Source organism: Ovis canadensis, chromosome 5 (assembly GCF_042477335.2).
Source record: "Ovis canadensis isolate MfBH-ARS-UI-01 breed Bighorn chromosome 5, ARS-UI_OviCan_v2, whole genome shotgun sequence".
NCBI lineage: Eukaryota > Metazoa > Chordata > Mammalia > Artiodactyla > Bovidae > Ovis > Ovis canadensis.
Genome location: NC_091249.1, coordinates 93,718,008 through 93,737,651, shown reverse-complemented (window position 1 = coordinate 93,737,651; position 19,644 = coordinate 93,718,008). Strand labels below are relative to the sequence as shown.

The window sequence follows — 19,644 nt, the reverse complement described above, 5'->3', positions numbered from 1 at the left end:
CCTAACACTTAGCTAATTGTGAACTGAGATCATTATATTGTTAACTCCATTTTTCAGGCCTTGGACTTGCAACTTAACCATTTGCATGGCTTCTCTCTTTTTCACTGGGTACTATGTATCAAAAATGTCTACACTAATATTTCTCAGACTCCTCCCTCTTCTGGAACCATCCAGTGCAAATTCTAAGCACCATCTACTATTACTACTAGAAAAACATTCTGGTGAGTTGCTCACCTCTTCTCTCCCCAGTTATCTGTCACAATACACAAGAGTCAGCTGAGTGAATACCATTATATAGCATAGATTGACTTTACAAACTTATCTTCAAGCCTCTTGATTGTGCCCAGAAACTACACTCCTTCTATCAGATGACTATGGGAGGACACACAATTAATACTCTTTTGCAGTTATTTTACTAATTCTTGCCCATGTAAAAGTAGTCAGTAGGGGGCATGGTATATATATGTTCGTGTGTGTATGTATGCTCATACATGCACACACGTAAGTGAAGCAGGAAGAGAGAATGAATGGGCAACAGAAGAATGCATTCATTTCAATGCAATTCTGCTTGTCATGATGACAGGGGCTGGAGATCTAATGGTAAACATAACAGTGCCTGTTCTCAAGAAGCTTATAAATTATGTAGAAGAAACTGCCAATAATAACAGCAGGAAATAGTCAGTGAGTGCTTAGCTGGTTCCAGAAGCTAAGAACTGCATGGGAATCATCTAACCCTGTGACAACTCTATGAGGGAGGTACAATCATTGCTCTCACTTTTCTCAAAGATGAGAAAACTCAGACAAGAGATTCTGCCTGAGATCACACAGCTTAGGCAAGGGGCAGAACTCAGATACAAGAGGCTTATTTGACACCAAAATCCACTCTCTTAACCACTTTCAATGCTGACTCCTTGGAGAGTCATTCACACTGCTCTCACCAACACTGCATTTGCACCAAGGCCCTCATGGTCCCTGTTCACTGAATAACTTCTTTTCCCACGGCCAGATCACCAGGCACCAGCACTCAGAGACGGCTTCTCCAGCAAGTGTTGTTCTCAGGACAGGGCACGCAGCCTTCCCCTACCCTTGATGTAGTAAGTACAGAAGTGTGAAATCCTCAGGCCTGAGTGTGAACTCCCACCAAGAGGGCAAGAGGTTCTCTTCACTGCATCCTCCACCCACCCGACAGTTCCAAGTGAGACCAGACTCCCTGAGTCCAGCATTGATCCCAACTGAACTGTTTCCCACAGTAAACAGCCTGAGTGCTTTAAAAACCCAGATTGGAATTCCATTAAAGATGCCAGGGCAATACTAAAAGCCATTAAATGGTATGCCTTAAATGGGTGAGTTTATAGTATATAAAATGTATCTCCATGAAGCTATTAAAAAATTTGAAAATGACAGGGCAGCCCATCTTTGAAAATGAAAGGCTCCTGAGTCACCATCAAAGGTCGTTGAATGGAAAAATATTTCAAGGAAATGGGTGGTGAGTGGATTTTAAAATGATAAAGTAAATAAGTAAAATCTGGTTGTGAGTTCGGGTTTTCTTCTACTTGGCATGATATCTATTTGAAGAAATGTTTAGGAAAGCAAAGAAATACATTCAAAGCCCTAAAAACTGACTTTCTGCGTGTCAATCAGTATACGAGAACCCTCCTCAGGAATGTTTTGGTGGCAGACCCTGAGCCCTGCTGAGAAATTAGACACAAACTATTAAATGAGGAATAAAAGGCAACCCTTAAAAAGAAAAGGCAATCCTTGAAACTTCCTTATGTATAGGAAGTGACTGAATCTGAGATGGAAGGAAGCTGAGACTCATATCTGAAGATGGTTAATAATTAAAAGGGCTTCCCAGGTGGTGCTAGTGGTAAAGAACCCCGCTGCCAATGCAGGAGACTTGGGTTCAATCCTGGGCCGAGAAGATCCCCTGTAGCAGGGCACGGCAACCCACTCCAGTATTCTTGCCTGGAGAATCCCATGGACGGAGGAGCTTGGCGGGCTACAGTCCATAGGGTTGCAAAGAGCCGGACACAACTGAAGCAACTGAGCACACATGCACACAACAATTAAAATTGTTAGGGGACTTTCCTGGTGGTCTGGTGGTTAAGCATCTGCCTTGCAATGCAGGGGACGTGGTTATGGTCCCTGGTCGGGAAACTAGGATTCCACATACTGCAGAGCAGCTAAGCCCATGCATCACAACTAAGGCCCCATGCAACCAAATACTTATTTTAAAAAATAAACTCATTAAAGACCAATTAATTAAGTGGATACCAACTAACCGGCTTCCCTAGTGGCTCAGTTGGTAAAGAATCTGCCTGCAATGCAGGAGAAGACCTGGGTTCGATCCCTAGGTTGGAAAGATCCCCTGGAGGAGGGCATGAGAACCACTCCAATATTCTTGCCTGGAGAATCCCCACGGAAAGAGGAGCCTGGTGGGTTACAGTCCATAGGGTCGCAAAAAGTCAGATATGACTAAGTGACCAAGCAGAGCTAATGGTTCAATCATCCCTTGACATTTCAGAGGTGGCTCAAAATGCCACTTTACAAAAGTAACCTAGTTTAATGGAATGAGCACTGGACCAGGAGTCCAGAGACTTGGACTCAGGGCCCATTCTGCAATTTGTAACTGCCTGTAAGTTGCTTCACCTCTCTAAGCCTGGTTCTTTACATATTAGAAGAGGAAGATAATATCCACTTTCCAATCTTGTTGTGATGGACACCCATGCTGTTACTTATAAAAGGGCTTTGAAATTGTAAGGCAGTACAGAAATGTGAGGTGTAGGATTAGGTGTTCACAAACCCATACTTCTAGGATGGAAAAAAAGGATTGAGAACATCACTTATGGATCTGTAACACTGCAGTGAGCAGGGTAAGTAGGATGGAGGCAAGAAACTCTAGCTTTTGTAAGACTGTTAGCTTTAGTGCCTGCCTCTAAAGGGGTCTGGCTCATTTTCCGCATAATCCACATGGATCAAGAGAACTAACTCTGGTAGTGTAACATTATTTGCCAGATGGAGCTTTATCCTAACTAAGATGCTCTACTGTTTTGAATTAATTCTGAATTATGTACAAGATCTTGAAAATTAGAAGCAATCCCAAAGAAAAGTCTGTAAAGAGGAGGAGGATTATAGACAGGTAACATCTGCATTGCTGCCATTCAAGTGCAACACATGATTAAACACTGAACTTAATGGACAGAGGAGCCTGGCAGACTACGGTCCACAGGGTCGCAAAGAGTCTGACATGACTTAGCAACTAAACAACAATAATAACACTCAAGAGTCTTCACATCTGGGGATTCAATAGCATCTGAAAAAGAAGCTGTTTGCCACTCACCGCCCCCCCATGACTATTTGTTACATTTATTGAAAAAAAAAAAAAAACCAGACACGCACACAAAAACATATCTGGATACTACTATTTAACTCTACTTCAACAAGTCTATTTCCGGTTTTCTGTAGGTTTAGGGCTGCTGATTTTCGAAGACACTGAAATAAACTTTGTATAAGACTTTCATCACTTCTCATTCTGATGCACATGTGGAAATCCTGGTAATATTAATTTACTTCAGTGTGACAGACACTGCCTCCACTTAATGTAAAAACAACTAAACTCCTAAGACTATAACACACATCAGAAAGTGTGGGGCCACACAAATAACATGAAGATCCAGAGGGAAATGTCTCAAAGTTAAAAATACACCCAAAAAAAGCTCAAAAAAGCTCCACTATTTTCAAAAAACTAACTGGAAGAGTGTGTGAAATGCTTTGAAACCATAGTAACCTTTTCTTTCAGGGTTATGCACTGAAGGCTTGTTATTTTGCTAATGTGATATTTCTCTTGGTTTTCAAGTCCAGAATTTAACAACATGGCCAATAATTACACTGATTATCAGTATCCTGGAGTTTACATCTTGATCATTTGAAATTTACTGTATGCCTCTTCATCTAATCTCTTCACTGGATGTATCAGTTCTTAGAGAGCAGAGGCAATGCCTGTTATTCCATTTTTACCTTTCCATAATACCTGGTATGGCATAGTGTGCACATGGAAAGACTGATATAACTAATTGAAGATTAAACAAAATCAAATAAACTTGTTCATCTTTTAATCCAAAGAGTGGAAAAGAATAATGTTTTTAATCCTGGCAGAGACTTCTGAATTTCCATACCAACCTCTCTGATGAATGATTGGACTTAGACCTTAAAAATCCAAAGCAGCTATTTCTAGGACTCTTTCCAACAGAGCCGGGTAGGTAGTAAGGTCAGTGGCAGCTAAACTTCCCACCCCCTCCTACTCTCCCAAATTTCTCTGGAATCCCTATGCCACTCTAGCCCCTCCCCTAATGTCACTGGCCCAGTTTCTAGTCACAACACTTCAAGAGCCAAGTTTTCATTCCCAGAACCACAAAGTCAGTGTTTAGAGAATACAAACCACCTACCAATAAGGAATTCACTAGCTTCTTTAGAGCTTTGTCTTAGACTTCTAAATGCCCCATAGTTCCAAGAGACCATCTTCTCTGCATAAGGGCCTTAAATTCCAACCCCCTGGGTAGCTGAGATGCTAAGGTAAGTATAATGTGTCACACAGGCCAGCTTCAATTTCATCGTAAAATGATAATTACAGTTTTACATTCGGCATTCCAGACAGACAATAGCTACACAGGGAGGCTCCTCTCAGTTTGCAGAAGACAGTAGAGCCATTAAGTTCCTTCCTATTGCTAAGCAACAGTTGTGTTCAAATCAAACTGCTCCCAAAAAGAAAAATCAGTCTATTCAATTCAGAGCACTAGAGGTGAGGGGAGTAGAGAAAGACTGTTTAGAGACCATGAAATACAGAGTAGATTTAAGCTACATGTTAATTCTAGATACATTCTCTCCATTTCAAAATATTTTTAGGGAATAGGTGCAGGGTTTTCTGTCCTATAGGAATGGCCCAGGCATGCTTCTCTTTCTAATATGAAAATATTCTCCCTAAACTCAATTGGATTATGAATATTTTTGCTAAGGTTTACTGGCTACCAAAATACCACCTGTAGTGGCTATCTATTGCTACACAACAAAACACCCTAAAATTTATGGACTGAAAATAGCAAACATTTATTATTATACAGTATCGTTAGAATGAGATTTTGGAAGTGGCTTAGGCTTAGGGTATCTCATGAGGTTGCGAGCCAGATGTCCGCCAGGGCTGCAGTCATCCAAAGTCTCAGTCAGCTGGGGCTGGAGGCTTCACATCCAAGCTCATGCACGAGGCTCTGGGCAGGGGACCTACTTTCTAGTTTCCTATTGGTTTCACTGGCCAGTCCTCATGATATGGAAGCTTGTTTCCCCCAAAACAAGTGATCCAAGAGACTGATTAAGACAGAGGCCATTATGCCTTCTGATGACCTAGGCTCCAAGTCACACAATTATTTCTGCTTAATTTTATTTGCTAGAAACAAGTTACGAAGTCCTGTTCCCACAAAAATAAAGAGAAATTAAGCTTTGTTTTTTGAAGGAGTATGAATTTGTGGACGTATTTTTAAAACCACCAGACCACCCACCAGAAATCCTTCTCCAAACAACATGGCGGGGATTGGTAATGGAACTGTGGGTCCTCTTTTCATTAGCCAGATGATATGATCCAAATCTGCCACCTACTACCTACGTGACCTTAGGTAACTTACTTAACTCTCTGTATCTTAATTTCCTCTACTGGAAAAGTAGTATAATAATAGTAACTACTTCACATACCAGTTAACATACGTAAAGCTTAGGACAGTGCTTGGTATACAGTATATCCTACGAATTATGTAATTTGATTGTTGTTGTGATCCTAATGTTGACAATACATACATTCCACTCGATTTGCACACAGAAATGCCCAACAGGGCAGCAAAGGACAGAGGTGTGGAAGATGTGGGTGCAACTTTGAGAGATCTTCTATAAAAATTATCCACAATTATGATGTATTCACAAGATAAAACAGGTTAATTACAAGCTGGAGTCAAGATTGCCGGGAGAAATATCAATAACCTCAGATATGCAGCTGACACCACCCTCATGGCAGAAAGTGAAGAGGAACTAAAAAGCCTCTTGATGAAAGTGAAAGAGGAGAGTGAAAAAGTTGGCTTCAAGCTCAACATTCAGAAAACGAAGATCATGGCATCCAGTCCCATCACTCCATGGGAAATAGATGGGGAAACAGTGGAAACAGTGTCAGACTTTATTTTTTTGGGCTCCAAAATCACTGCAGATGGTGATTGCAACCATGAAATTAAAAGACGCTTACTCCTTGGAAGAAAAGTTATGACCAACCTAGATAGTATATTGAAAAGCAGAGACATTACTTTGCCGACTAAGGTCCATCTAGTCAAGGCTATGGTTTTTCCAGTAGTCATGTATGGATGTGAGAGTTGGACTGTGAAGAAGGCTGATCGCCAAAGAATTGATACTTTTGACCTGTGGTGTTGGAGAAGACTCTTGAGAGTCCCTTGGACTGCAAGGAGATCCAATCAGTCCATTCTGAAGGAGATCAACCCTGGGATTTCTTTGGAAGGAATGATGCTAAAGCTGAAATTCCAGTACTTTGGCCACCTCATGTGAAGAGTTGACTCATTGGAAAAGACTCTGATGCTGGGAGGGATTGGGGGCAGGAGGAGAAGGGGACGACAGAGGATGAGATGGCTAGATGGCATCACTGACTCGATGGACGTGAATCTGAGTGAACTCCGGGAGTTGGTGATGGACAGGGAGGCCTGGCGTGCTGCGATTCATGGGGTCGCAAAGAGTCGGACACGACTGAGTGACTGAACTGAACTGAACTGAACTGAAGTTGCCTCTTCAGGTCTTCCTAGCACTTGTGAAGCCACAAGCCACATAAATGCCAGTAAGACAAACAATATTGGCAAAAGCCTACATTCTGTGCATTTCTTGTAAGTTCACTCACTAAACAACTAAACAATTCAGAGCTGCGTGTTCTCACAAATCTTGAAAAGAAAAAACAGACAGTGGGGTACACATGTAACATTAATGTATTGAATAATTCATGGTAACTAATATCTTGTTGTTTACTCAAGAAGTCATGTCTGACTCAACTCTTTGCAACCCCATGGACTATAGCCCGCCAGGTCCCTCTGTTCATGAGATTTCCCAGGCAAGAATACTGGTGTGGGTTGCCATTTCCTTCTCCAGGGGTTGACCCAGGGATTGACCCAGGGATTGAAACCTCATCTCCTGAGTTGCAGGTGGATTCTTTACCACTGAGATACCTGGGAAGCCCAATCAGTATCTTACTGCAAACTTAATCCAATTCTCAATACCAAGATAAATACCTCATCTGACCAGGTTATATCATTGTATTAAGACTCGGTTTCTGCAATCCCTTGAAAGAAATCACAGGTCCCTCAATGTTGCTAGCCAAGTAAGACTCTACCCACAGATGACTAATTTTATCCATGCTTATCTCTCTGGAGTTATCAGGCTGCTGTATCTGTCAGGCGAATGCCAGGTGGACACAGAGGTGGAAAGAAGATGGAAAGAAGTGGGCATGCTGCAGACGAAGACAGGATCAAGAATATTGCGTCACTCAAGTTTCCCAAGATCTTGTTCTTTTGAAGTAAATGTGAAATCAGAGGCAGTAATAGGGCAGCAGCGTGGTAGGAACAGATCTGAGCCTCATTCTCAGGCACCGTGAGAACGTGAGCCAAGCCCTCCATCACTCTCAAGTCTCACACTTACTTCAAAACTATAAAATAAGAAAGACAATCCCCAAATCCCCTCCGTGATGAAAGGGTGACAATGAGATAATATTACGCTGTGGAAGCAAAAGTCGTCAAGCCACAGTGGGCAAGAAGAGACGGACTTCCTATAAAATAGCCCGACCAAAGGAATAAGAAATAGTTTTAGGGAAGGAGGACTGGGGAGGTTCGGGAGTCCATTGGTACTATTCAGGTATGTCTCAGGAGCTCTCATTTGCATCAACCCACAACTCCGGCTGTAAATGATTACAGTACATCTGAGGTCACATACTGGCGGCTCACAGCCATACGTGGTCCACAGAAGGATTCTGCTTGGCCTGGATAGTAGTTTTTAAAGAGTATGAATTCACTTCCCACTTACAAATAGGATTTTTCATATAAACATCCAGATTTCTGGGTTTTCCTTAAAAAAGAAAAGAATGAAAGAAAACAGATGTGACAGCCCCAATCTATTTTGGCCAAAATCAGAATGAGCTGAGCAGTAGCTGCCCCTTTTTCACATGGTATCAGCTCTTCAACCCCATCTTTCGGTTACCTGCCTGGCCCCGAAGTAGATGAAACTGTACTGCAGTCAAGCAGCAATTAAGCAATGTGAGCACATCAAAAAGTGAAAAGGCATAATCAACTGCATTGTATCTTGGCTGAGGAGAGACAGTCAGAGAGGAGAATGATCTTCGCAGAGTTCAGGAAAGGGCAGCACAAAGAAGGAGAATTTGGCAACACAACATGGTCAGGAAAGAGGGTGCTCAGGCCAGCTGGAACAAGGATCTGGGTCTGCTTGAAAGGCTTATCAAAAACACATGACGGGCAGAGGAGGCGCTCCATGTGATCTGACTTGCTGCGGGCATCCTGCCAGGAAGAGAACTCAATGGCCTCCTGACATGAGCATCCCTAGCTGTTCTGCAGGCTCATACTAGTTAACGGGAATAAATTAGGAGTCTGGGATTAGCAGACATGAATTACTATGTATAAAATAAACAGCAAGGTCCTACTATACAGCACAAGGGACTATATTCAATATCTTGCCTATAATGAAAAAGAATATGTATATTCACGTTGCTATACACTAGAAACTAGCACAGCATTGTAAACCAACTATACTTCAATAACAAACTAAAAATTTTAACACAGATGTAACTTCTCAGTTACAAAATTTTAATTCCAGTCTCTATGTGCATGCATCTAAAAATAAGACTGGAATCCATGAGCACAGAATATCTTTCCATTTCTTTGTGTCTCCTTCAAATTCAATAATGTCTTATGGTTTAACATTGTTAAAATGTCCATATTACCTAAAGCAATCTATGATTCCATGCAATTCCTATCAAAATCTCAACACTCTTTTTCACAAAAACAGGATGAGAACCTCAAAATTTGTACAGAACCACATGCGTGCTGTGCATGCTGCGTTGCTTTAGTCTTATCTTTGGGACTCCATGGACTGAAGCCCGCTAGGCTCCTCTGTCCATGGGATTCTCCAGGCAAAGATACTGGAGTGGGTTGCCATTTCCTCCTTCAGGGCATCTTCCTGACACAGGGATCAAACCTACGTCTCTTATGTCTCCTCCATTGGCAGGTGGGTTCTTTACCACGAGCATCACCTAGGAACCCTTATACAAAACCACAAAAGACCCCAAAACCAAAGCAATCCTGAGAAAAAAGAACAAATCTGGAGGTATCATACACTCTGATTTCAAATTATACTTCAGGACTACCCTGGTGGTCCAGTGGTTAGGAATTCACCTGCCAATACAGGGGACACGGCTTCCATCCCTGGTCCAGGAAGATCCCACATGCCTTGGAACAACTGAAACCATTACAGCTACTGGAGACCATATACCTAGAGCTTGTGGTCTGCAATAAGAGAAGCCGCCGCAATGAGAAGCCCTTGCTCATCGCACCTAGAGAAAGCCCATGCGCAGCAATGAAGACTAAACACACCCCAAAATAAACAAATACAAAAATTATACTTCAGGTATACCTTGGAGATATTGCAAGTTCAGTTTCAGACCATGGCAAAAAATTGGATATTGCAATAAAGTAAGTCATGCAATCTTTTCAGTTTCCCAGTGAATACAAAAGTTACATTGACATTATACTATAGTCTATTAAATGTGCATTAGGTCTAAAAAAATAATGTACATACCTTAATTGAAAATACTTTATTGCTAAAAAGTGTTAATCATCATCTGAGCCTTCAGCAATTGATAATTCTTTTGCTGGTGGAGGGTCTTGCCTCAGTATTGATGGCTGCTGACTGACCAGTTGCTGAAGGCTGTGGCAATTTTAAAAAATAAGACAAACATGAAGTTTGCCACATCAACTGGCTCTTCGTTTCACCAATGATTTCTCTGTAGTATGCAATGCTGTTTGATAGCATTTTACTCCTAGCAGAGCTTCTTTCAAAACTGGAGTCAGTTCTCTCAAACCCTGCTGCTGCTTCATCAACTAAATTTATGTCATATTCTAAATCCTTTGTTGTCAAGACATTCAACCAAAAGTGTAAGTCATCTTCAAAAAGTGTAGATTCTATCTCAGGAAACACTTTCTTTGCTCCTCGATAACCAGTATCCCCTCATCTGTTCAAGTTTTATCATGAAATTGCAGCTAAGTCAGTCGCATCTTCAGACTCCACTTCCAATTCTAGTTCTCTTGCTACTTCCAACCACACCTGCAGTGATTTCCTCCACTGAAGTCTCGAATCCCTCACCGTCATCCATGAAGGTTAGAATCAACTTCTTCCAAATTCCTGATAATCTTGAGCTTTGCCCATGACTCATGAATGTTCTTAATCACATCTAGAAAGGTGAACACTTTACAGAAAGTTTTCAACTTACCCTCCCCAGATCCATCAGAAGAATCACTATGTATGGCAGCTATAGCCTCACAAAATGTAATTCTTAAATAACAGGACTTGAAAGTCAAAATGACTCCTTCCTCTACAGGCTGCAGAATGGATGTTGTGTTAGCAGGCATGAAGACAACAGGAACCTCGTTGTAGGTCTTTATCAGAGCTTTTGAGTGACAAGGTGCATTATCAATGAGCAGCATTATTTAGAGATGAATCTTTTTTTCTAAGCAATGGGCTTAAAATATTCAGTAAATCATGGTATAAATATACGTGCTGTCATCCAGGCTCTGTTGTTCCATTTACAGATCACAGGCAGAGTAGATAAGAGCATAATTCTTAAGAGCCCTAGGATTTTCGGAATGGTACATGAGCACTGGCTACAACTTCAAGTCACCAGCTGCACTGGTGCCTAACGAGAGTCAGCTTGTCCTTGGAAGCTTTGAAGCCAGGCACTAACTTCTCTATGGCTGTGAAAATCCTAGATGGCATCATCTTCTAATAGAAGGCTGTTTCACTTGCACTGAAAATCTGTTGTTCAGGGTTTCCACCTTCATTAATGATCTTAGCTAGGTCTTCTGGGTAACTTGCTGTGGCTTCTATTATCAGCACTTGCTGCTTCACCTTGCACTTTTATGTTATGGAGTCAATTTCTTTTTTTTCAACTTCAGGAACCAACATTTGCTAGCTTCAGATTTTTCTTCTACAGCTTCCTCACCTCTCTCACTCTTCAAAGAACTGAAGAGAGTTAGGGCCTTGTTCTAGATAAGGCTTTGGGAATGTTGCAGCTGGTTTGGGGCTTCCCAGGTGGTGCTAGTCGTTAAGAATCTACCTGCCAATGCAGGAGACACAAGAGAGGCAGGTTTAATTCCTGAGTCAGGACAATTCCCTAGAGGAGGGCATGGCAACCAACTCCAATATTCTTGCCTAGAGAATCCCATGGACAAAGGAGCCTGGCAAAGCTACAGTCCACAGGGTCACATGGAGTTGGACATGATTGAAACGACTTAGCATGCATGCAGCAGCTGGTTTATGGAGAAGGAAATGGCAACCCACTCCAGTATTCTTGCCTAGAGAATCCCGTGGACAGAGGAGCCTGGGACGCTGCTGTCCACGGGGTCACACAGAGTCGGACACTACTGAAGCAACTTAGCATGCACGCATGCATTGGAGAAGGAAATGGCAACCCACTCCAGTGTGCTTGCCTGGAGAATCCTAGAGATGGAGTCTAGTGGGCTGGTGGGCTGCTGTCTATGGGGTCGCACAGAGTCAGACACTACTGAAGTGACTTAGCAGCAGCAGCTGGTTTGATCTTCTATCCAGACCACTAAAACTTTCTCCATATCAGCAATAAGGTTGTTTTGCTTTCTTATCATTCATGTGTTCACTGGAGTAGCACTTTTAATTTCCTTTAAGAACTTTTCCTTTGCATTCGCAAGTTGGTTAACTGGTGCAAGAGGCCTAGCTTTCAGCATATCTTGGTTTTTGACATGTCTTCCTTAATAAATTTAATCATTTCTAGCTTTTGATTTAAAGCAAGAGACGTGTGACTCTTCCTTTCACTTGAACACTTAAGAGGCCACTGCAGGATTATTAATTGGCCTAATGTCAATACTCTTGTATCTCAGGGAACACGGAGGCCTGAGGAAAGTGAGAGACACAGGAATGGCAGGTATAGAGCAGCCAGAATACAAGCATTTATTGATAAAGTTCACCATCTTTATATTGGTATGGTTCATGGACCACCCCCAAATTAAATAGTAACATCAAAAGTTACTGATCATAGATCACCATAACAAATATAATGATAAAGAGTTAAAAATATTGCAAGGATTACCAAAACATGACACAGAGGCATGAAGTGAGCAAATGTTATTAGAAAGATGGCACTGATAGACTTTCTTGACACATGGTTGCCAAAAATCTTCAACTTGTAAAAAGTATAGAATTTGTGAAGCACAATAAAGCAAAGTGTAGTAAAGTGAAGTATATCTGTAAAAATTGGCTTAAAGCTCAACATTCAGAAAACGAAGACCATGGCATCAGGTCCCATCACTTCATCGGAAATAGATGGGGAAACAGTGGAAACAGTGTCAGACTTTATTTTTGGGGGCTCCAAAATCACTGCAGATGGTGACTGCAGCCATGAAATTAAAAGACACTTACTCCTTGGAAGAAAAGTTATTACCAACCTAGACAGTATATTCAAAAGCAGAAACACCACTTTGCCGACTAAGGTCTGTCTAGTCAAGGCTATACTTTTTCCAGTGGTCATGTATGGATGTGAGAGTTGGATTGTGAAGAAGGCTGAGTGCCGAAGAATTGATGCTTTTGAACTGTGGTGTTGGAGAAGACTCTTGAGAGTCCCTTGGACTGCAAGGAGATCCAACCAGTCCATTCTGAAGGAGATCAGCCCTGGGTATTCTTTGGAAGGAATGATGCTAAAGCTGAAGCTCCAGTACTTTGGCCACTTCATGCGAAGAGTTGACTCACGGGAAAAGACTCTGATGCTGGGAGGGATTGGGGGCAGGAGGAGAAGGGAACAACAGAGGATGAGATGGCTGGATGGCATCACTGACTCGATGGACGTGAGTCTGAGTGAACTCCGGGAGTTGGTGATGGACAGGGAGGCCTGGCGTGCTGTGATTCATGGGGTCACAAAGAGTCGGACACGACAGAGCGACTGAACTGAACTGAACTGATAGTAATCAAAACAGCATGACATTGGCAGAAAAATAGACACAGATTAATGACACAGAATTGAGAGTCCAGGATAAACCTATATATATATGAACAATTAATTTATGACAAAGAAGCAAAGAACATACAATGGGAGAAAAGGCAGTCTCTTCTTTAAGTGGTATTGGGAAAGCTGGACAGCCATATGCAAAACAATGAAACTAGATCACTCTTCTACTCCATACACAAAAATCAACTCAAAATGGATTAAAGACTTGAATATAAGACTTAACATCACAGACCCCCTAGAAAAAAACATATGCAGTACACTCTTTAACATTGGTCTTAGCAATATCTTTCTGGATATGTCTCCTGAGGTAAAGGAAACAAAAGCAAAAATAAACAAAAACTACATCAAGCTACAAAACTGCACAGCAAAGGAAACCATCAGCAAAACAAAAAAAAACAACCTACTGAATGGGAGAAGATATTTGCAAATCATATATGCAATAATGGAGAAGGAAATGGCAACCCACTCCAGTATTCTTGCCTGGAGAATCCCATGGATGGAGGAGCCTGGTGGACTACAGTCCATGGGGTCGCAAAGAGTCAGACATGACTGAGCAACTTCACTTTATTTTCACTTTCATATGCAATAAAGGTTTAATATTCAATATATATATAAAGAAACTCATGCAGGGAATTCTCTGGTGATCCAGTGGTTAGGACTCTACATTTTCCCTGCTGGGGGCCTGAGTTTGATCCCAGGTTGGGAAATCCAAGATCCCACAAGCTGGACAGTGCAGTCAAAGAAAATAAAGAAAAGAATCTATGATAGAAGCAGAGCTGAAAATTAGAGGAAAAAAAATTTTTTTTAACTCACACAACTCAACAACAATTAAACAAACACCTCTATTAAAAAGTGGGCACAGGATCTAAGTAGACATTTTTCCAAAGACATACAGTGGCCAGTAGGCACATGAAATAATGTTCAACATCACTAATTATTAGGGAAATGCTAATCAAAATCACAGTGGCATATCGCCTCACATTTGTTAAAATGACTATGATCAAAAAGACAGGAAATAACAAGTGTCGGTAAGAATGATGAGAAAGGGAACACAAATACTCGTGGTGGGACTGTAAATTGGCACAGCTACTATGGAAAGCAGTATGGAGATTCCTCAAAAAATGAAGACTAGAATCACCATATAAGCCAGTTATTCCATTTCTGAGTATTTATCCAAAGAAAACGAAGATACTAATTCAAAAAGACATATGCACCCCTATATTCAGTGTAGCATTATTTGTAATAGCCAAGATATGGACACAACCTAAGTGCTCATCAATGGATGAATGGATAGTGATGCAGTATATGTGTACAACACAATACTATTCAACCATAAAAAAAAAAAAAGATGAAACAGCATGGATAGACCTTGAGGGTATTATGCTAAGTGAAATAAGTCAGATGGAAAAAGACAAATGCCATATGGTTTTACTCATATGAAGAATATAAAAAATAAAATAACTAAACCAAACATAATAGAAATGAGCATAGAAACAGAGCAATGGTTATCAAGGGGAAAGGGACATTGGGGATGGTGCAATGGTTAAAGGGGGTCAGCTGCATAGTGATGGATGGAAACTTTCTGTGGTGAGCACACAGTAATGAATACGGAAGTTGAAGTATTATACAATGTTGTACACATGAAACTTGAGAACAAATAATTTAAAATAAGACTTGGAGTCATTTTCAGTTACATCTGGTTTGCCAAAGCTCTTTATTTTTCACTAATAATAGTGATAATAGCGTTTTCATTAAAAATATAAATCAGATACAGGCTGTCTTCCAAACTTCAACTAGCTGTATTAAGACATTTTAAAAAATGGATTTTATATTATGCTGGAAAAAAAATAGAAAATCTGTCTCAGACTAGGATACTTTCAGTAGGCATGCTACAACCAGAGAGGGAATAAATATACCTTCTCCAGCTAGTTTAGTGGTTCTCCATCTTGGTTCCACCTAGCGCCAAATATCACCTGGGGAACTTTAAAAATCCCGATGCCCAGGATGCACCCAGACCAATCAAGTCAGAGTCTGCGGAGATGGGACCCGTTATCGGTATTTTAAAAAGTGGGTCCAGAATTGGGAGAGTGGCACTGACATATAAGCCCTGCCATGTGTGAAACAGACGCTTAATGGGAAGCTGCTGTATAGCGCAGGGAGCTCAGCTCAGTGCTCTGCAGTAACCTGGAGGGGCGGGATAGGGATGTGAGAGGGACGGAGGTTCAAGAGGAAGGGGATGTGCACACAGACACACACACACATATTATCTGATTCACTTCACTGTACAACAGACAGTAACACAACACTGTAAATCAATTATACTCCAATAAAAAACAAATAGCAGGTCCAAGACCAGTTCACACCAAGCTCAGATCTACTACTGGCTACACAAACCTGAGTGGTTTGACAGGGTGTAAAACAGATTATGAATTATCTATTTTACAATTACCAAGTCACCACGAATAAAGAACTCACTATTCCCCCAAGCAATTGTAACTGTGCCATTAATTTTCCTATAAATGCAGTCAACCATTCCTCTACTTTGTTAACTTAGTTCAACTTGCACAGAATGGCAAACCTACAATCTTCTCCCAGATAATCAAGAGCTGCTTGTAGTACCTCCGCTGCCATTATTTCTACTCTCATAAAAATAACCCACCTCACACTTTCATATTTCATTTTAGATCATTTCATAAACTCTATCATTAATCCCAGAGCTTCAGGTGTATAGTAAGCACCATGATATGCTCTGATATGTGTATTCACTGGATTTGCATTTCTATTCAAATCATAACTATATCCAAACTGCACCTGCAGATTCCCTGTATCAGCAGCCATCTGAAAGGCACACATTTTAATCTGACTTTAATGCAGAGCTCCTTAATTTGAGCAGATGCTTGAAACTACATTTCAACCAGTGTGGTGGCTCATAAGACTCACTGATTTTTTTTTTGTCTCAGTGTTGCATAGAGTTAAAACCCCGCCACCAAAAGAGGACTTATTTGACTGATTGATGATCATTGGTCCCACTGCCATCTCCACCCTCACCTGCTCCCCTAGATGATCAGAATTTCCTAAAGCTGCTCTCATTCCAGGAATGATCAGGACTGAACTCATAAGCAGATTTACCAGGAAGCCAATGAAGCTTAAGCCTGAGGGCCTCTCGATGTGTCTGGGCCTCTTCCAGGGCTCTGAAGGTTTGTACTTGTAATCTGATACGCTTTTGCTTTAGGCAAATTGTGTGTTATACCCCACAAACCCTGGATCCATTCATAATGGGCCTAATGTAACTTGGCTGCCATTTGGAAGGCAAGCACTAAAATAAGCTGTGAAATCTTCATAATGCGAAGTCAACAAGAATTAGCTGTGTTACAACCATGTCAACTGGTCAGTCTTTTCTTCCTCTCCAGCAGAGGGACTCCAGTTGGTCTACGAGGAAAGAGGGCATGGCATGGCAGGAAAAGAAACCCATCATTGGAAAGGACAGGCTCTAGGTCCTAAAAAAAAAAAAAAAACCAGAGGGGAAAAATCTAGGCTTTTCCAGTGTGTGTAGAAATCAGGTAGGCTTGGACCCAAGGGGCAGGACTGGCAATCCTGAGCAGATCCCAGGCCACCTGCCATAGATAAAAATCAGCTTTCTCTGCCTTTACAGCTAGGCATGTACATCTTGTTTGGCCTTTTTGTGAAGAAATTTTCTGTTCATCCTCTTGCTAAATTAAAATTCATTCTCATGTAGTAAAGTTACCTTCTAAGCAAATATTAATGAGAAATGGCTCTCATGCAAATGTCTGGAGTGAACATTTGAAAGCATAACGACTAATTGATGGTTCTAACCCAGAGTTCCCAGACTGCTGTGTATTTTGATGGAGGTAGAGGTGGGGGACGCAGAGATAGATGGGAGAGGATTAAAGCGGGAGGGAACCTGAAGAGGAGCCTGAAATATGGAAGCCCACTCTGCAGACTGCATGGCTTGGCCAGGCAGCACCTTGTAACAGGCTATCAGCCACAACCACCAGCTGGGCTTATGTTGCAGTCAAACAAGCAGAGAGACCAGGAAAGACAGACGTGAGCATGGGGTGTCTGCAACCTTCTCTCCTGCTCACTTTGGCAGCCCTCCACGTTCTGGGGGCACATGTGGGTCAGTAATTCCTGATTCAGGGAGTGGATGGAAAGTCTGATATCGGATCCTAACCATTATCTAGCACTCCTTCCCTTCGGACATTTGTCCTTCTGGGTCTAGAACTTCTTTGGACAGCACCAGGCTCTCCCTGACCAGCCAAGAAGTCCAGATCATCTTCTTAGTACTTCCTTTCTTTCTGCTCCATGTCCACCTGCTCTCTTGACCTGTGAACTTGGCCCTTCTGCCAAGTTCTCCCAGGCAGGTGGACTCTCCTGTGGGGCCAGCTCCATGGAGCAGTTGAGCCCCAGGGAAGTACTGATCCCTATTCCAAAACTGATCCCCTTTCTTAGTACCATGGGCCACGGAGACTGACCCCTGTATCCCCAGCAGGGCCTCAGACACTGCCAAATCCCTCTTTCCTTTCATGTATGTCTAGAACTGGATCACGTTCTTGAGGTGCTAGCCTACTGTGTGCCCCCTTTGCCTGGCAAAGTAATATAGCCACTCTTTCTCCTCCATAAAAAACAAATAAACAAAACAATTGGATCATGAGGCTCCAGGCCATACTACAGGAGACAGCAGCAGCAGTGTGATGAGAGAAGAACCAGGCTACCCTGCATCCAGGTCAGCCAGCAGTCTGCCCGCCTCGGCCGGCTCACCGAGGAAAGCTTTCTTGCTGCGGCTCTTCCAGCAGCAGGAGAGAAGCAGGAAGACAGGCGGCAGAACAGCAGCAGGATTCAGACAGTGAGGGAGATGGCTCTTATGGCTACTTCACCTCTGGCTCATCATGGATGGATAAGCCCGAGTCTGAAAGCAATTCTCCATTAGAAGTCTGCTTCAGCCACGGGTGAATAAAGGTACCTTCCCTGACCCAGCCTCCAGCTAATGGGGAGATGGGTTCATTCCAAATTGACTGAAAAGCTATCTTCCCTCACAAACCATATTTAAATTAAGAAACCTGTGACGAAGCTCTGTACTTCACCTTTTCCAAAGATGGCCTAGATCGTGAGAAGAAAAGACAGGAGAAGGTCTCAAGGAATCAAAGTTGATAACTCACTCTGCCGAAAGGGCAAAGAAGACTCCTATTACGTCATCAAATAAATGTCCATTATTATAACATGCAGTCAACAGCAGAAGCTGACTGGATTGAGAAGACATCCATATTATCACCGTTACAGACTGTACTGTGCCATGCTGATGGGAATTGAGGGGAAGGTTTAGGGAATATTTGGGGCAAAGAACATCCCCAGTTTGCCTGCCCACATCCAGTGAAGTGTGTGTGGTAAAATATTTAAGATGTAGAATGTCACCAATGTGCAAAGATTTTCCATTCAGATGGGATATATATATATATATATAATTACCATGGTAATTCGTGTTCATTATAGAATATCTCTCTGTTCTGACATCAGTTTAGAAAGATTTCACCCAGACAGTACCTACCAGTTACAACTGTTTAATACAGGTTCACAGGCTTTGGTAATATCCTTTTTTGTCCATTGTTAATGAGCAATTGCTAATGAATAAAATATATCATCACTTCCGGAACTCATGTAGTTTACGTGAAGGAACTCACAGCAAGAGGATTGTTTAAACCACATACAGATTTATTTTAACATAATGTCCTTCTTGCATATGAGAAAAGAGGACAGAGATAATAAATATAATTTTTCATCTATTTAAAATACTGTGCTTTTTATTCTAGGTACTTCTTTACCTTGAAAATTAACTGACAACAATTCAGCACCACAGAGCTACTGGAAATGAATTATGAGACCAGTAAAGCAATAGATGCCTCTCTCCTCTCCCACCCCTCCACAAGCCTTCCCTCCCACCATGCATATGCTTTTAGCATTGTACTCAATTAAAAGGGAAACGTATTCTCAACAGTTTGGCTTAAAAGGTTAGAGAACTCTGCTAATACAACATAAGAGAAATAACGCATCCTTTTCTGATATGGAAGTTCTTGAAAGTGTTAAGCATAGGCTATCTGTATGAGACTTACCTGTAGGTGTTTATTTAAAAGACAGTCTTACACCAAGACACACTGACTTAGACTAGGAAGCTGGGAATCTGCAATTTTAAGAAGCTGCCCAGTGTATTATCGAGATGCTGGCAGGCAAGGACCACTGAGTTACCATAAATTGCCAGAGGTCTGGGCAATTAATTGCCAAGCGCTCAA

The 19,644-nt window shown here is 41.7% G+C and overlaps 1 protein-coding gene across 1 annotated transcript in view; it reads right to left on the bottom strand.

Annotated features, from left to right (window-relative positions):
* The window catches only part of RASGRF2 (Ras protein specific guanine nucleotide releasing factor 2), a 254,831-nt gene that overhangs the window by 82,653 nt on the left and 152,534 nt on the right, over window positions 1-19,644 (bottom strand). The window lies entirely within an intron of this gene.